General features: G+C 45.3%; 1 protein-coding gene and 2 pseudogenes across 9 annotated transcripts in view; 1 reads left to right on the top strand and 2 right to left on the bottom strand.

Annotated features, from left to right (window-relative positions):
- NBEA (neurobeachin) overlaps window positions 1-16,760 on the bottom strand; it is a 1,049,301-nt gene that overhangs the window by 863,262 nt on the left and 169,279 nt on the right. The gene's annotated exons all lie outside the window — the stretch shown is intronic.
- Window positions 9,835-9,953, bottom strand: LOC135052674 (5S ribosomal RNA; annotated as a pseudogene).
- LOC135051918 (5S ribosomal RNA) lies at window positions 11,255-11,373 on the top strand (annotated as a pseudogene).

Below are 16,760 nucleotides of genomic sequence, written 5' to 3'. Positions count from 1 at the left end.
CGGTATCAGTGTCTACTATTTGTGATAAGGGACGCTTTTGAGACCCTGACGGGCCCTGTGACCCAGTCAAATCCGCGGATTGACTCCCTGCTGTTTCCTTGGCCTCAGCTTTGTCCATTCTCTTATGTAATAAGGTCACATTAGCATTTAAAATATTCCACATATCATACCAATCATGAGTCGGCGTTGCCGACGGAGACACCACAATCATCTGCTCCACCTCCTCCTTGGATGAGCCTTCCGCTTCAGACATGTCGACACACACGTACCAACACCCCCACACACACAAGGATATATCTATAAGGGGACAGTTCCCCAACAAGGCCCTTTTGAGAGACAGAGAGAGTATGCCAGGACACACCCAGCGCCAACTGACACTGGAAACAATTCCCAGATATATAGCGCTTTTAGATTCAATCGTGTAATACACTCACTGCGCCAATATGTGCCCCCCCCCCCTCTTTTTCAGCCCTGTATCACCGTTCTGCAGAGGAGAGTCCGGGGAGCCAGCTTCTCTTCAGCACACTGTGGAGAAAATGGCGCTGGTTAGTGCTGTGCGACCAAGCTCCGCCCCCTCTAGTGGCGGGCTTCGGTCCCGCTCAAATTCACAATTAATGGCGGGGGATGAACATATCCACTGACTCCGCAGCCCATATGTGTAATAACATGCCAAAACAGAAGTATATATTGCTGCCCAGGGCGCCCCCCCTGCGCCCTGCACCCATCAGTGCCTGTCCGTGTGTGTAACGTGTGGGAGCAATAGCGCGCAGCGGGGAAGATCTGAAGTCTTCGGCCACCTAGAAGTCTTCTTTTCTTCTTATACTCACCCGGCTTCTATCTTCCGGCTCTGCGAGGAGGACGGCGGCGCGGCTCTGAGACGAACGGCAGGGGGAGACCTGCGTTCCGATCCCTCTGGAGCTAATGGTGTCCAGTAGCCTAAGAAGCAGAGCCTATCATTTAAGTAGGTCTGCTTCTCTCCTCTCAGTCCCACGATGCAGGGAGCCTGTTGCCAGCAGTGCTCCCTGAAAATAAAAAACCTAACAAAATTCTTTTATCAGAGAAACTCAGTAGAGCTCCCCTGTAATGCACCCTATCTCCTCTGGGCACAGAATCTAACTGAGGTCTGGAGGAGGGGCATAGAGGGAGGAGCCAGTGCACACCCATACTAAAAGTTCTTTAGAGTGCCCATATCTCCTGCGGAGCCAGTCTATACCCCATGGTCCTTACGGAGTCCCCAGCATCCTCTAGGACGAAAGAGAAAAGAAAAAAAACAGAGTATGTATGAAAGTGTGATTGCAATCAGGACACACAGTATCAGAAATGAAGCGGAAAAGTGATGAGGCGTTCCCGGGTGGTGGCCATAAGTGAAGGCAGAAAAAGTCTGTCTCATGGCCATGTCAGTGACAGCAGCTGCTTCCACAGAGGCAATACTCAGACAGTGAAACTACACATGCCATACGGCAGATGTAAGTGTCAATGGTGTACACATGGCGGTGTTACAGTGTGAGGAGATGGTGAAAATGGGCACCTCATGGCTTGCACATTGAGGCGTACACTAGTACACCAGATGACGTCTGACACTAGCATTTGCATATTATCGCTGCCGACGTAGTGGATGCAGCAAATTCCAGTTCTGAATCAGGCCCATTGACTGCACCATTTCACATATTTCCACAACCTACACCCTAATTTACTACTCCACAGTCATACCCCCTCCCCTTTCGCTATCAGACTATAAACCCCTTCCTAAAATGATACACTTTAAACTGTACACTCTCTGCACTATACCTACTGCATGCTTTTATTCTACGATCCAGTGTTACAATTTCTGCCACTTTCTCTTGCAATTGATCAGTGTTCTTCCCACACTTTATCTGGGCGGTCCCCCCAGCAAAATTCCCATGCCACCATCACTGTGACACGGCTGAAAGCTGTGCTGCACTGACATTTCATATAGAAACATCAGTGTAGAGAGATTTATTGGCCGCAAAACACAGTGCCAGGTGGCGTCTGGCTGGAGGACAGAGAGGATCCCTCTCCCAGTATAAAAGGAAGGCGGCTGTTGCCGGCGGTAACAGTTGCTGGTGAACAGTGAAGAGCATAGACTGCCTGCATCCACTCTCTGTATTTTAGCTTCCTTGTGTTTGTTACTGGGTCTTCTGTGTAGTCAGCAAGTGGGCTATTATCTGGGCTGGCCATCAGTGCAGCCAGAAAGTGTGCAGTATTTGGGCAGCGCTGCCATCTGTGCCCAGCCAACAAGTGGGGCTGGCTATGTGTGTCCAAAAAGCAATTGGGCAGCATCTGGACCGATGTTAAAAAATATATTTGTGTCCAAAAAGCAATTGCCCAGTGTCTGGACAGAGCGGCCATCTGTGTCCAGCCAACAAGTGGGGCTAGTTATCTGTGTCCAACAAGCAAGTGGGCAGTATCTGGGCCACTAAACATTTGCATTCGGCATATTATTTCAGTGTTCTGTGTGATGAAATGACAGATCTCTCAGTTTTGAAGCAGCTTAATATATACTTTAAATAGGATTTTAATTACCTACCGGTAAAATCCTTTTCTCTTAGTCCATAGAGGATGCTGGGCGCCCTCCCAGCACTTCGTTTTCTTGCATTTGTTACATAGTTAATTACTGCATTGTTACTTGGTTAAGTACTGTTGTTCAGCCGTTGCTGAATTGTTTCAAACTGGTTATCCCAGGGTGCCGTAGGAGGCACAAAGGGAGGCTGGATGTGCAGAACACCTTTCAAAAAATAGTCTGAACCTCAGGGAGGACAGCCAATTGTTTCTGGAAGAAAATGGACAAGGCCAAAATCTGGACTTTTATGGAGCCCAAACATAGGCCCACATACACACCTGCTTGCAGAAAGAGGAGAAACCGCCCCAGTTGAAACTCCACCGAAGGAAACTTCTTGGATTTACACCAAGACACGTACTTTTTACAAATTCGATGGTAGTGTTTAGACGTTACTCCTTTCCTAGCCTGAATGCCCTTCCGGATAAGATTAGGCGTTCAACCTCCATGCCGTCAAACGTAGCCGTGGTAAGTCTTGATAAGTGAACGCCCCCTGTTGCAGAAGGTCTTGTCGAAGAGGAAGAGGCCTTGGATCTTCCAGCAGTAACTCCAGAAGATCCGCGTACCAAGCCCTTCTTGGCCAGTCCAGAGCAATGAGGATCGCCTGAACTCTTGTCCTTTTGATTATTTTGAGAATCCTTGGGATGAGTGGAAGTGGAGGGAACAAATATACTGATTTGAACACCCACGGAGTTACCAGGGCGTCCACGGCCACTGCCTGTCGGTCCCTCGACCTGGAACAGTACCTCCGAAGCTTCTTGTTGAGGTGGGAGGCCATCATGTCTATTTGAGGTACACCTCAAAGACTTGTCACCTCTGCGAACACCTCTGGGTGGAGGCCCCACTCTCCTGGATGTAGATCATTGTCTGCTGAGGAAGTCCGCTTCCCAGTTGCCCACTCCCGGAATGAAGATTGCTGACAGGGCCACCGCGTGTTTTTCCGCCCAGAGGATAATTCTTGTTACCTCTGACATTGCAGCTCTGCTCTTCGTTCCGCCTTGTCGGTTTATGTAGGCCACTGTCGTTACATTGTCTGACTGAACCTGAAAGGCCTGATCTTTCAGAAGATGTGCCGCTTGCAGAAGACCGTTGTACATGGCCCTTAGTTCCAGAATGTTTATCGGAAGGATGGATTCCAGACTTGACCACCTTCCTTGGAAGATTTCCCCTTGGGTGACTGCTCCACAACCTCTGAGACTTGCAGCCGTGGTTAGGATGATCCAATTCTGAATCCCGAACCTGCAGCCCTCTAGTAGGTGAGAAGTTTGCAGCCCCCAGAGGAGCGATATTCTGGCTTTCGGTGACAGACGTATCCTATGGTGCATGTGAAGATGAGATCCTGACCATTTGTCCAGGAGAACCAGTTGGAAAGATCATGCATGATCCCCAGGAAGGACAGTCTCCTTGTCAGTTCCAAATGCGAGTTTTGAAGATTCAGGATCCATCCATGATCCTGGAGTAGTTGAGTTGAGAGAGCAATGCTCTGTAACAGCTTCTCCCTGGAAGACGCTTTTATCAGCAGATCGTCCAGACAAGGAATTATGTTCACACCCTGCTTGCAGAGGAGTAGCATCATCTCCGCCATGAGGCCAAACGGCTGTGCCTGGAACAGATAGTGACAGTCCAGCAGCGCAAATCTGAGATAAGCCTGGTGAGGAATGTGAAGGTACGCATCCTTGATATCCAGGGATACTAGAAATTCCCCGTCCTCCAGACCTGAGATTACCGCTCTCAGAGACTCCATCTTGAATATGAATTCCCTCAAACTTGGGTTCAACGACTTTAGATTCAATACTGGCCTGACCAAACCATCCGGTTTCGGTACTACAAACAGGTTTGAGTAATAACCCTTGTTTGTTAAGTGAGGTGGAACAGGAATAATAAAATTTGACTTTAGCAGTTTTTGAATGGCTTCCTGTAGGATAGCACTTTCTGTCAGCAAAGCTGGTAAGCCTGATTTGAAGAATCTGTGAGGTGGGAGTTCTTGAAACTCCAGTCGGTACCCCTGGGTAACAATATCTTGTAAACAGGAGTCTAGGTCTGATGACGCCCAGACATGACTGAAATTTCTTAATCTTGCTCCCACCTGACCGATCTCCAGACTGGGAGGTCCACCGTCATGCCGAGGATTTTGAGGTAGCAGAACCAGGTTTCTGTTCCTATGAACCCGTTGATGCAGGTTTTCTGGATTTCGCCCGACCTCCTCTAAAGAAAGTTGAAGTGGGTTTGGACTTTTTAACTTTTGCGGTCCGAAAGTACTGCATTACTAGATGTAGAATAAGATTTCCTAGTAGGTGGTATAGCTGAGGGAAGGAATGTTGACTTACCCGCAGTTGCTGTGTAGAACCACGCATCTAACGCTTCCCCAAACAGAGCCTGACCTGTGAAGGGTAGGTTCTCCACACTCTTCTTGGATTCCGCATCGGCAGACTATTGGCGCAGCCAGAGTCCTCTGCGTGCCGAGACAGCCATGGAAAAAGCCCGCGCATTGAGATGGCCAAGGTCCTTCATAGCCTCCACCATGAAACCTGAAGAGTCCTGTATGTGACGTAAGAACAATTCAATGTCACTTCTATCCAGAGAATCTAATTCCTCTAGTAATGTGCCTGACCACTTTACTATGGCTTTAGAAATCCAAGCACAAGCAATAGTGGGTCTACAAGCTACGCCAGTAGCTGTGTATAATGATTTGAGTGTAGTCTCAATCTTATGGTCAGCCGGCTCTTTTAAAGCGGGGGACCCTGGGACAGGTAAAAACACTTTTTTAGACAACCTAGACACAGAAGGGTCTACTACAGGCGGGATTTTCTACTTTTTGCTGTCCTCCTCAGGGAAAGGGAAAGCAATGAGAACCCTTTTTGGGATCTGGAATTTTTTTCTCCAGGTTTTCCCAGGATTTTTCAAGCAATGCGTTTAATTCCTTAGACGCAGGGAACGTAATAGAGGATTTCTTAGTATCAGTAAAGTAAGTCTCAGGTACCTTATCGGTAATGTGTAAAATGTCCCTAATAGCCTCAATCATGAGTTGCACCCCACTCATGAGTTGCTCACCACTCCATCTTCTGGCTTTGTTAGGGGGTGGCGGCTGTGCTGAGGGAGTGAGCGGTCGCCTCGTGGGCTTGCGATCAGCACCCTCAGGAGCTCAGTGTCCTGTCAGCGGAGATAGTGAACGATTAACTTCTAGGGTTGGTTCCTACTCCCCCCTAAGTCCCACAAAACAGGAAGGCTGTTTGCCAGCAGCCTCCCTGTACCTAACTCTTTTTAAAAAAAACAATAAAACTAGAAAAACTCCTAGGAGCTCCCCTAGCTGTGACCGGCTCCACCGGGCACATTTTCTAAACTGAGTCTGGTAGGAGGGGCATAGAGGGAGGAGCCATTCCACACTATTAAATTCTTAAAGTGCCCATGGCTCCCAAGGGACCAGTCTATACCCCATGGTACTAAGGTGGACCCCAGCATCCTCTAGGACGTAAGAGAAAATAGGTTTGTCGACTTAAAAGAGATTACTGTCCTGCGACGCGACGCCGGATGACGTCACGGGCCGCCAGCGTGAGACCTGTAGTATCATGGATAGAAAAGGTGAAACTGCAACAAAATAAATGAAAAAACTACCAATATAGGATTGAAAAAATCTAACTTGGTGGGCCTAGGCTCTGATGGAGGAACTGTCATGATTTGGAAGCACAAAGAAGTAGCTAAGCTATTAAAAGACTAGCGTTTGCCTGTGGCTTCACTTGTGGGGATTTCTGTTATGGATCAGCAGAACTAATTTTACAAAGACAGTAGTGCCATCTAATATTGTTATGTATATTTTATATTATACACATGGTTTACAAAGAAATTTTGTGATCAATGTTTCCAGTTTTTCCTTCAGAGATGAATACAAAAAGATGCTTAGGGCTACTAACCTGTGAGCAAGCCACGTAAAGCTGCCCATGGGAGAAGCTTCTGATCACTGGATCAACGCCTGCAGCCCTAAGCGTTTGCACCTAAGCAGATGCTTACAGGAAGCTGCAGGCACTTGAATTAAAATGGAAAATTGTTTTGTATAAGGGGTAGATGTGGTATAAACATAGTCTCACCTGTGCCACATCCCGTTAGAATCTTCACATCGATTAGGTTCCTTCGCATAACTTGGGCGCCATAAAGTTCCACAGAATCGGAACACCAACTAGGGTATTAGAATTTTTTTCACCGCTCCTGATGACCATGTATTATGGTGTTTCACGCCTGCATGAAATCCTACTTCAGCAAGTGCTGTGAGTGCCACCTGTACTCTCTAATATATATTATATATATATATATATATATATATATATATATATATATATATATATATATATATATATATATACACGTGCAAAAGTCCCGGCACTCCTCTTATACTGTGTGCATGCTGCAGTGCCTTCCCAGGGGAACAAATCCTCTATAGAATAACGTGGAAGAAAGGCGGCACTCAAGCAGTCTTCATAAGTGGAATAAATAGGTCAGCTTTATTAGACCGACATGTTTCGGGGCTCTACCCCTTCCTCAGGGCCTCAACAACCCTAGCTGATCCACAGATGATACATTTATACACCAACATTAACAAACAATCAAAAACCCTAATGTGACTCACCTGCTCAACGGCGCCGTTCTGACCGTCCGGGCGCTCGGCAGCGCTCCCGCAACGCTCATCCGTGACGTCATCAAGCTGAGCTTGAAGTCCGTCACCATGACAACTCCAAGGCACACTCATTCGTCGCTAGGGGCTCTACTCCAGGTCTCACGCTGGCGGCCCGTGACGTCATCCGGCGGCGTGTCGCAGGACAGTAACTAAGCAACCAAAGGTGAAAAAAATTAACATAAAAATACAGAACAATATGAACAACACATTAAAGAACAAAAGAATAACTATTACACCACCTTGCTTAAAGTAGATCAATCCCAGCCATATTAAAATGACAATATACAAGCATAGGACTGCAAGCAAAATTAATAAAGGAAAAAAAAAAGGAAAAAAACATCACTAACTATAACAACAGTGACTCAAACTCCTACTGGTCATGGTTGATGGGATATCAATTACACCTGATAATGGTCTATGCTGAGTGAAGCTTGCTGACTAACCCTAGAGGGCTAAATATAAAGAAAACACTGTAAACCGAGGTTCTCATTCAGCCCCCGGGGTGTTAACGTGCCCAGCTTATAAATCCACCTGGATTCGCGCTGCAAGAGGGCTCGGTCCCTATCTCCCCCTCTCATCGTTTTGGGAACGTGATCAATAAGGATGGCTCGAATACTGGCCAGCCCATGTTTAAACGCCAGGCAGTGGCGAGCAAAAGGTTGATCACTACTACCTTTCTCAAATGCTTTTTTTATGGCGCTTCTATGTAGCGCCATGCGTTCCCGAAACTGGCGTACGGTCTTGCCCTGATCAACTACGGAGAATTGCCCCCCACTCTCACTTTGACCCTCCAAGCCTCAACCCATCCATCCGGACTTTCTTGCGAATGTTGGAGTCCGAGGACATTGCACAGAGGACTGACCGGGTTTACCCTAACTTATCTAAGTCAGAGGTGGTCACGTTGCAAAATTTGTCTCGTAGGACAGATATAGTTATTCACAAGGCTGACAAGGGGGGGGGGTCCATCGTGATTCTTAACCTGACAGATTATGTCAACGAATGTGAGCGACAGCTGGGTGACACTAAAGTCTTGCAAATGGGAGAAAACAGAAGGCTCTTGTGTGGGCGCACTCTTAGAAAGAAAGTACCGTATATACTCGATTATAAGCCGACTTTTTCAGCACGTTTTTTTTGTGCTGAAAAAGCCACCTCGGCTTATAATCGAGTCAGCGTTGAGGGACACAGAGAGCGCAGCGCGCGGCTCTCCTGTGTCCCTCCTGCATCTCCAGCAGCAGCGGCGTCTGAGTGTTAAAGGAAGTGCACGAACCGACACTTCCTTTAACACACGCCGCTGCCGCCCGAGATGCAGGAGGGACACAGGAGAACCGCGCGCTGCGCTCTCTGTGTCCCTCCTTCAGAAGACAGCGCGGGAGCGACGGAGGGTAAGTATCTGGCACTGTGGGGCATATCAGGTACTGTGGGGCATATCAGGCACCGTGGGGCATATCAGGCACATCTGGCACTGTGGGGCATATCAGGCACTGTGGGGCATATCAGGCACATCTGGCACTGTGGGGCATATCAGGCACTGTGGGGCATATCAGGCACATCTGGCACTGTGGGGCACATCTGGCACTGTGGGGCACATCTGGCACTGTGGGGCACATCTGGCACTGTGGGGCATATCAGGCACTGTGGGGCATATCAGGCACATCTGGCACTGTGGGGCATATCAGGCACTGTGGGGCATATCAGGCAAATCTGGCACTGTGGGGCATATCAGGCACATCTGGCACTGTGGGGCATATCAGGCACATCTGGCACTGTGGGGCACATCTGGCACTGTGGGGCACATCAGGCACTGTGGGGCACATCAGGCACTGTGGGGCACATCAGGCACTGTGGGGCATATCTGGCACTGTGGGGCATATCAGGCATATCTGGCACTGTGGGGGCATATCTGGCACTGTGGGGGCATATCTGGCAGTATGAGGGCATATCTGGCACTGAGGGCTGTGTACGGCTAGAGCTGCATTTCCCACCCTAGGCTTATACTCGAGTGAATAAGTTTTCCCAGGTTTTTGGGGTAAAATTAGGTGCCTCGGCTTATATACGGGTCGACTTATACTCGAGTATATACGGTAAGTAATATATATCAATTTTATAGAATGCTTAAAACATAACTTTTATTAACATTATTACAACGCAAATACCTTTCCCAAAGATCTATCACTGAAGATACAGATTTGAATATATAATAAAATTAAAATTGTTCTGGTCTCTTTGTTGTAAAGAGTATTTGGAAAGGTTGTAGACATAGATTAGTCATACCCCCATTTCCCCTGACCAGTACAGGATTTCTGTATTGATGGAACCAAAGGATGGTCAAGACACAGTTATATATAAGAAAAAGCTCATGGGCTGTAGATAACTAAAGTGGTGATCAGCAGTCACACCTCTAGGGATAACACACCTGAATTACATACAAATATCATAATTTGAGAAAAATTTCATAAAAGATTTATCGGCATCATGAAGTCAGTAAAAGAAACTACTGATATTGTAAACACTGTGATAGAAGAATTGCAGGATAGAATTAGTGGTGATACTGCTGTTGGTGTGTTTTTATCACATAAGTGAGGAAAATCCTGCTCTACAACACCAGGTATTCGCAGGCAGTCTCCTTTCCTGATACTGACCTGGCCCAACGCTGTTTAGCTTCCAAGATCAGACGAGATCGGGCGCTGACAGCATGGTATGGTAGTAGAGAATTATGTGTACACCAATGAGAGTGCACCTATATAAGAAATATGAAATTACAAGAAAACAGAGAAGAAAATAATAAGAAAAAGAATAGTGAAAATATGTGGATCTGCTTTTCACGTTAGACCCGGTTCCAAAATTCCCACTATTGTGGTACAATGTTCTGGGAATCGTGAATGAGAGTCCACGAAATTGGTGATAATAGGATATAATGGTTGGATAATGTATATGTTTATGCTGTTCACTTTAACAGAATCAAACAGACCTCTTAGCTACTGCACACATTGTGATTAATCCAAACTCTGTATACCAGGTATAGTGAGAGGAAAATCCAGTGGGAGATAGAAAAAATCACAAAATAAGGGCACAGTTGAGTCTATTATGGAATATAGAATATAGAACCCGGAAGTGAACAAGCCTAAGGGTGAAACGCGTTTTCTGCAAGGGGTCTCGTCTACACAGTTCCATTCTGGCATCAGCCTATTACACCTGCTCGGTTTCCTTGGCTCTCCTATTTTTCGGTGAACCGTAAGCCCCCACTATCTTGTGGCTTCTTGCCACAGATAGTAACACCTCCAGGAGATTCATATTAATGTGTCTCCTTTATCACACATGTCATCTCGAATGTGTATTATAGTGTTGTTGAGGGGTCTCCACAGCAGATGAATCAAGTACTCAGTACTTTCCTTAACTGAGGCCAAGCTGGAGAAATTAATGATTTCATTACTAATTATCATTAACTTATTACATACTTTTCATATTTGTTTGGCATCTATGATTTGATCTTCTCTTTCTCTTTTATAAACACTTGCAATTTTGTGATAACTGTATCTTCTTTATAGGGATTACTCTTTTCCCTCTTCTGTATGTGTTTTATGCCTTGTGCTCTGTGAACTTCATATACCAAAGGCTCTAATTATCTATATTCCATAATAGACTCAACTGTGCCCTTATTTTGTGATTTTTTTCTATCTCCCACTGGATTTTCCTCTCACTATACCTGGTATACAGAGTTTGGATTAATCAGAATGTGTGCAGTAGCTAAGAGGTCTGTTTGATTCTGTTAAAGTGAACAGCATAAACATATACATTATCCAACCATTATATCCTATTATCACCAATTTCGTGGACTCTCATTCACGATTCCCAGAACATTGTACCACAATAGTGGGAATTTTGGAACCGGGTCTAACGTGAAAAGCAGATCCACATATTTTCACTATTCTTTTTCTTATTATTTTCTTCTCTGTTTTCTTGTAATTTCATATTTCTTATATAGGTGCACTCTCATTGGTGTACACATTATTCTCTACTACCATACCACGCTGTCAGCGCCCGATCTCGTCTGATCTTGGAAGCTAAACAGCGTTGGGCCAGGTCAGTATCAGGAAAGGAGACTGCCTGCGAATACCTGGTGTTGTAGAGCAGGATTTTCCTCACTTATGTGATAAAAACACACCAACAGCAGTATCACCACTAATTCTATCCTGCAATTCTTCTATCACAGTGTTTACAATATCAGTAGTTTCTTTTACTGACTTCATGATGCCCATAAATCTTTTATGAAATTTTTCTCAAATTATGATATTTGTATGTAATTCAGGTGTGTTATCCCTAGAGGTGTGACTGCTGATCACCACTCTAGTTATCTACAGCCCATGAGCTTTTTCTTATATATAACTGTGTCTTGACCATCCTTTGGTTCCATCAATACAGAAATCCTGTACTGGTCAGGGGAAATGAGGGTATGACTAATCTATGTCTACAACCTTTCCAAATACTCTTTACAACAAAGAGACCAGAAAAATTTTAATTTTATTATATATTCAAATCTGTATCTTCAGTGGTAGATCTTTGGGAAAGGTATTTGCTTTGTAATAATGTTAATAAAAGTTATGTTTTAAGCATTCTATAAAATTGATATATATTACTTACTTTCTTTCTAAGAGTGCGCCCACACAAGAGCCTTCTGTTTTCTCCCATTTGCAAGTCTTGTACTTTCTGGCTCTGGGTGCACCACCAACTAGGACAACATAACATTTATACATATATATTTATATATATATATATATATAATCTAAAACGGCCAATTTTGCAGTTTTTTTCCCTTATTAACAAGGGTAACATACTGTCCAACTTTGGTCTCTCCTTCTTTAATCCGCTATCACAATTTGATAAATCCTGTGCCAGATCGCCCTTTGTCTCTCTGACACTAAAGTCTATAAAAGGCTCACGATGGACCCCACCAAGGAATACAAAAGTGAGCTTGATGCATTATTAAAAGTGGCCAGGGAACAGGGCACCATTTCCAGTGAAACAGTTAGGGCCCTTACTATAGAGCACCCTAAGGCTCCCCTGTTTTACACAGTGCCCAAGGTCCATAAGACCTTGGTGGACCCCCCTTATTGTGTCAGCCAGGGGTTTATTATATCACCCGGTATCCGTGTATCTAGATGCTTATCTAAATCCGTGTATACAATCTCTATTGTCTTATCTGAGGGACACAACGTCCCTACTGCGGCAGCTACAATCCTTGGGCCAATTGCCTGAGGGGTTGTTGCTGTGCAGTTCGGACGTTACAAGTTTATACACGTGCATCCCCCATGAGGCAGGGATTGAATCTGTGAGACTACTAATCCAGGATAGTGAAGTTTATTCCGGTCCTGAAATATCCTTCTTTTTGTCTCTCCTTGATAAAGTTCTCAAACGTAATGACTTTGTGTTCAATGGTAGATTTATGCTCCAGTTAGCGGGGTGTGCGATGGGGTCCGCAGTGGCCCCTTCGTACGCCAACGCATTCATGTATCAGGTAGAAAAAAGAATGTTCTACCTTGATCCAGTTATTAAGTCCCAGGTGTTATACTTAAAAAGGTACATTGACGACCTGATTGTACTTTGGCAGGGGTCCAGGGAGGACTTAATCTCACTGTGGGACGAGCATAATCTGACGCAACATCCAGTACAATTCACTTATGTTATTGACGACTCTAGCATCAACTATCTAGATGTGACTATTACAGTCAGGGATGGCAATTTGTCGACCACCCTATTTACTAAGAAGACGGATAGGAACATGCTCCTTGACTACCGCAGTTTCCACCCCGACACATTGCGTAGAGGTTTACCTTATTCTCAGTTCATGCGCGTACGACGCATTACCTCAGATCCAGAGGAGACTACGATAGCTCTGGATAGAATGCAAGTTAAGTTCGCGGAGCGAGGTTATCCCTTAGGTGAACTGCAACAAGCGAAAGCCAGAGTTCTTAAAGTTTCACGTACACAGGCCTTAAATCCTTCTGACAGACAACAGAGGGCGACTAGTCCCAAACTCCCTTGGGTCAATAGATTTTCTGTAGCCACCAATAAGAGGGTACGCAGGGCCAAATCACTGTGGCCCATCATTCAAACAGAGGGAGCTCTATCGTCCCTAGCTAATACTTCGCTTTTACCCAGTTACACCAGGGGTAGGAACATTGGTGATCACATAGTCAAACTGGATGTTACACGTATGACTGGCGTACAGGACGCTCATTTTCTAAAAACTAAGTTGGGCTGCTTCAGATGCCTTGGATGTGCCATCTGTAACACGCTTATGACAGGTGTCTCGTTCAATCATCCCCACACTGGGAAGAAGCTAGCCATTAAGTATCGCATCACATGTACCTATACCCATGTAGTGTATCTATTGACCTGTCCATGCGGTCTTGCCTACGTCGGCAAGACCGTATGCCAGTTTCGGGAACGCATGGCGCTACATAGAAGCGCCATAAAAAAAGCATTTGAGAAAGGTAGTAGTGATCAACCTTTTGCTCGTCACTGCCTGGCGTTTAAACATGGGGTGGCCAGTATTCGAGCCATCCTTATTGATCACGTTCCCAAAACGATGAGAGGGGGAGATAGGGACCGAGCCCTCTTGCAGCGCGAATCCAGGTGGATTTATAAGCTGGGCACGTTATCACCCCGGGGGCTGAATGAGAACCTCGGTTTACAGTGTTTTCTTTAAATTTAGCCCTCTTAGGGTTAGTCAGCTAGCTTCACTCAGCATAGACCATTATCAGGTGTAATTGATATCCCATCAACCATGACCAGTAGGAGTTTGAGTGATGTTTTTTTCCTTTATTAATTTTGCCTGCGGTCCTATGCTTGTATATTGTCATTTTAATATGGCTGGGATTGATCTACTTTAAGCAAGGTGGTGTAATAGTTATTCTTTTGTTCTTTAATGTTTTGTTCATATTGTTCTGTATTTTTATGTTGATTTTTTTCACCTTTGGTTGCTTAGTTACCGTCCTGCGCCGCGCCGCCGGATGACGTCACGGGCCGGCAGCGTGAGACCTGGAGTAGAGCCCCTAGCGACGAATGAGTGTGCCTTGGAGTTGTCATGGTGACGGACTTCTGGCTCAGCTTGATGACGTCACGGATGGGCGACGCGGGAGCGCTGCCAAGCGTCCGGATGGTCAGAACGGCGCCGTTGAGCAGGCGAGTCACATTAGGGTTTTTGATTGTTTGTTAATGTTGGTGTATAAATGTATCATCTGTGGATCAGCTAGGGTTGTTGAGGCCCTGAGGAAGGGGTAGAGCCCCGAAACATGTCGGTCTAATAAAGCTGACCTATTTATTCCACTTATGAAGACTGCTTGAGTGCCGCCTTTCTTCCATGTTAATATATATATATATATATATATAAATAAATCACCATATTTATTAATCCTATGTACCAGCAGAGTGATTATTAGGTAAAAGGTAAATAGACTTAAGTCTTTGTGACTGGCCTGCTGTTATTTGTGGCCGCTGAAAGCATGTATGATCCTAGGGATAGACTTGTTTCATGTCCGGGTAGATGACTAGGCCTATGCACGCCACAGGCAAACAGTGATAAATAATTCATGTACACCTATAATGACCTTTCTGGATTTCCTAGTGGCCGTTAGAAAGATGTTCTATACTGTATGTCTGTGAGGAGCTGCCCTGTCTAGAGTCATCAGTCACTTCATACGTCTTTATTTGTTCTGCATTGCAAGCCTGGAACGTACGTTTTCCCGGTGACAAGGATATATGTGGTGTGGGAATCCGCAGGAAGGAGGAGGAAGCAGAGGATGTGGAGAAAGAACACTTGCAGGAAAGTCAGTATTGTTTGGGATAGATGTGAACTGAAATGATAGGGTTTATAATGCTGTTGAAAACTCTATCCCCACCCATGCAATGTTATTTTTGTCTTAATAAAGCATCTATGTCTATATTTATTTTTACCAGGACTAGGCAGCCTGTGAGTCATTCTCCGATGCACTAGATTCCCCAGCATGCCCACTCAAGTTAAAGTTCATCACATGCTGCCTGTATAACCTACAGATGGCAGCAAAAAAAAAAAAATTAAGGGAAATGTACCAGCAAAGTTTTTTTCTTCTTCAGTTTTCTTCTTTCCTCTATTCATTAATGACCGTTGACCTTGTACTTCAAAGAGCAATGACTACCTGACCTTGTACTTCATATAGCCTCCGACCTCAGATTTAATTTATGGTTTTATCAATGTATATAATAGACAATGTAATGCAATGGGAAAAGCGGAGTACTGCTCAATATTTGTTATTTACGAACAAAGATAAGTGATCAATCAATAAGTTAAAGGTGTTTTCCATCTTCAGACAACTTTGACATTGGTTTATCCATTCCCTCCGTATATATTGTATATATATATATATATATATATATATATATATATATGTGTTAAAAACAAATTCAGAGGGCGCACAATAAACAATGAAAATTAACCAATTAAAATTCAATATTCAACCAGCCACGAATAGTAAAATTTATTGTACAATTGAAGTTAATCATTTATAGTTCAAATTCATAACAAATAAACATATGGATAGACAAACCCCTATACGACTAACAATTTCTGGGGGTTGATGTCCTTTAAGAAGAGAACGAATCTCCGTACATATAGTGTGTGTGTGTGTGTGTGTGTGTGTGTGTGTGTGTGTGTGTGTGTGTGTGTGTGTGTGTGTGTGTGTGTGTGTGTAGTGTTCACTCTAGGAGTGAAAAGGGGCAGGGCGCCGGACTCCGGGGGCACATGTGCCGCGCGCGCGTCCGAAACGGTGCCGCGACCACGCAAATTAGGGGGCGTGGCCACACCTACGTCATTTTAGGGGGCGGTGCGGCCCACAGACGCTACTATAGAGAGCGTCTGTGGCCGGCGACGTCACTGTTGGGGGCGTGCCCAGCACCTCCGTCGGTGCTGGGCTTCCCCCCCAGCCCTCTCCCTATGCGTGAATGGATGCCGCGCGCATGCGCACGGCATCTATACACGCCGGGAGGGCAGGAAGCGGGCGGCTGTTCTAGCAGGGCGCCGCAAAAGGGGCAGAACGGGTTTTGCCTGCTAAAAAACGGGCAGGGCGCGGCGCCCTGCTAAAACAGCCTAGAGTGAAGACTATAGTGTGTGTGTGACACATACACACACACACATGGCCCCGATAGATTCCACTAAAACAATCCGACAACACGGCCATTTATTACTCTGCCCAGCTAACTGCTCCTTGTCCCTCAGCTGTAATCTAGAACCATTACAAAGGTTCCTATAATAAACACAGCAGATATTGCTGGGGCTAAAGCATCACGTTGTACTGAAACATACCGTAGTACAACACGTCAGCCACTGAATAAAGGGCCTGGTACAGAGATGTACGCTAATGCATTTACAGCTGCTAATGTACTAAGCTGCACACCGATGGCCTTGCAAATCCCAGCGTCTATGTTCAAAGATGCAGCCTCTGGCTGAAGGAAGCTAGACTTCGCGGCCCTTTCTACTGCATA

This window comes from Pseudophryne corroboree, chromosome 2, assembly GCF_028390025.1.
Source record: "Pseudophryne corroboree isolate aPseCor3 chromosome 2, aPseCor3.hap2, whole genome shotgun sequence".
In the NCBI taxonomy this organism is placed as follows: domain Eukaryota; kingdom Metazoa; phylum Chordata; class Amphibia; order Anura; family Myobatrachidae; genus Pseudophryne; species Pseudophryne corroboree.
The sequence above is the reverse complement of the archived record's forward strand: the minus strand, read 5'-3'. Positions and strand labels throughout refer to the sequence as shown.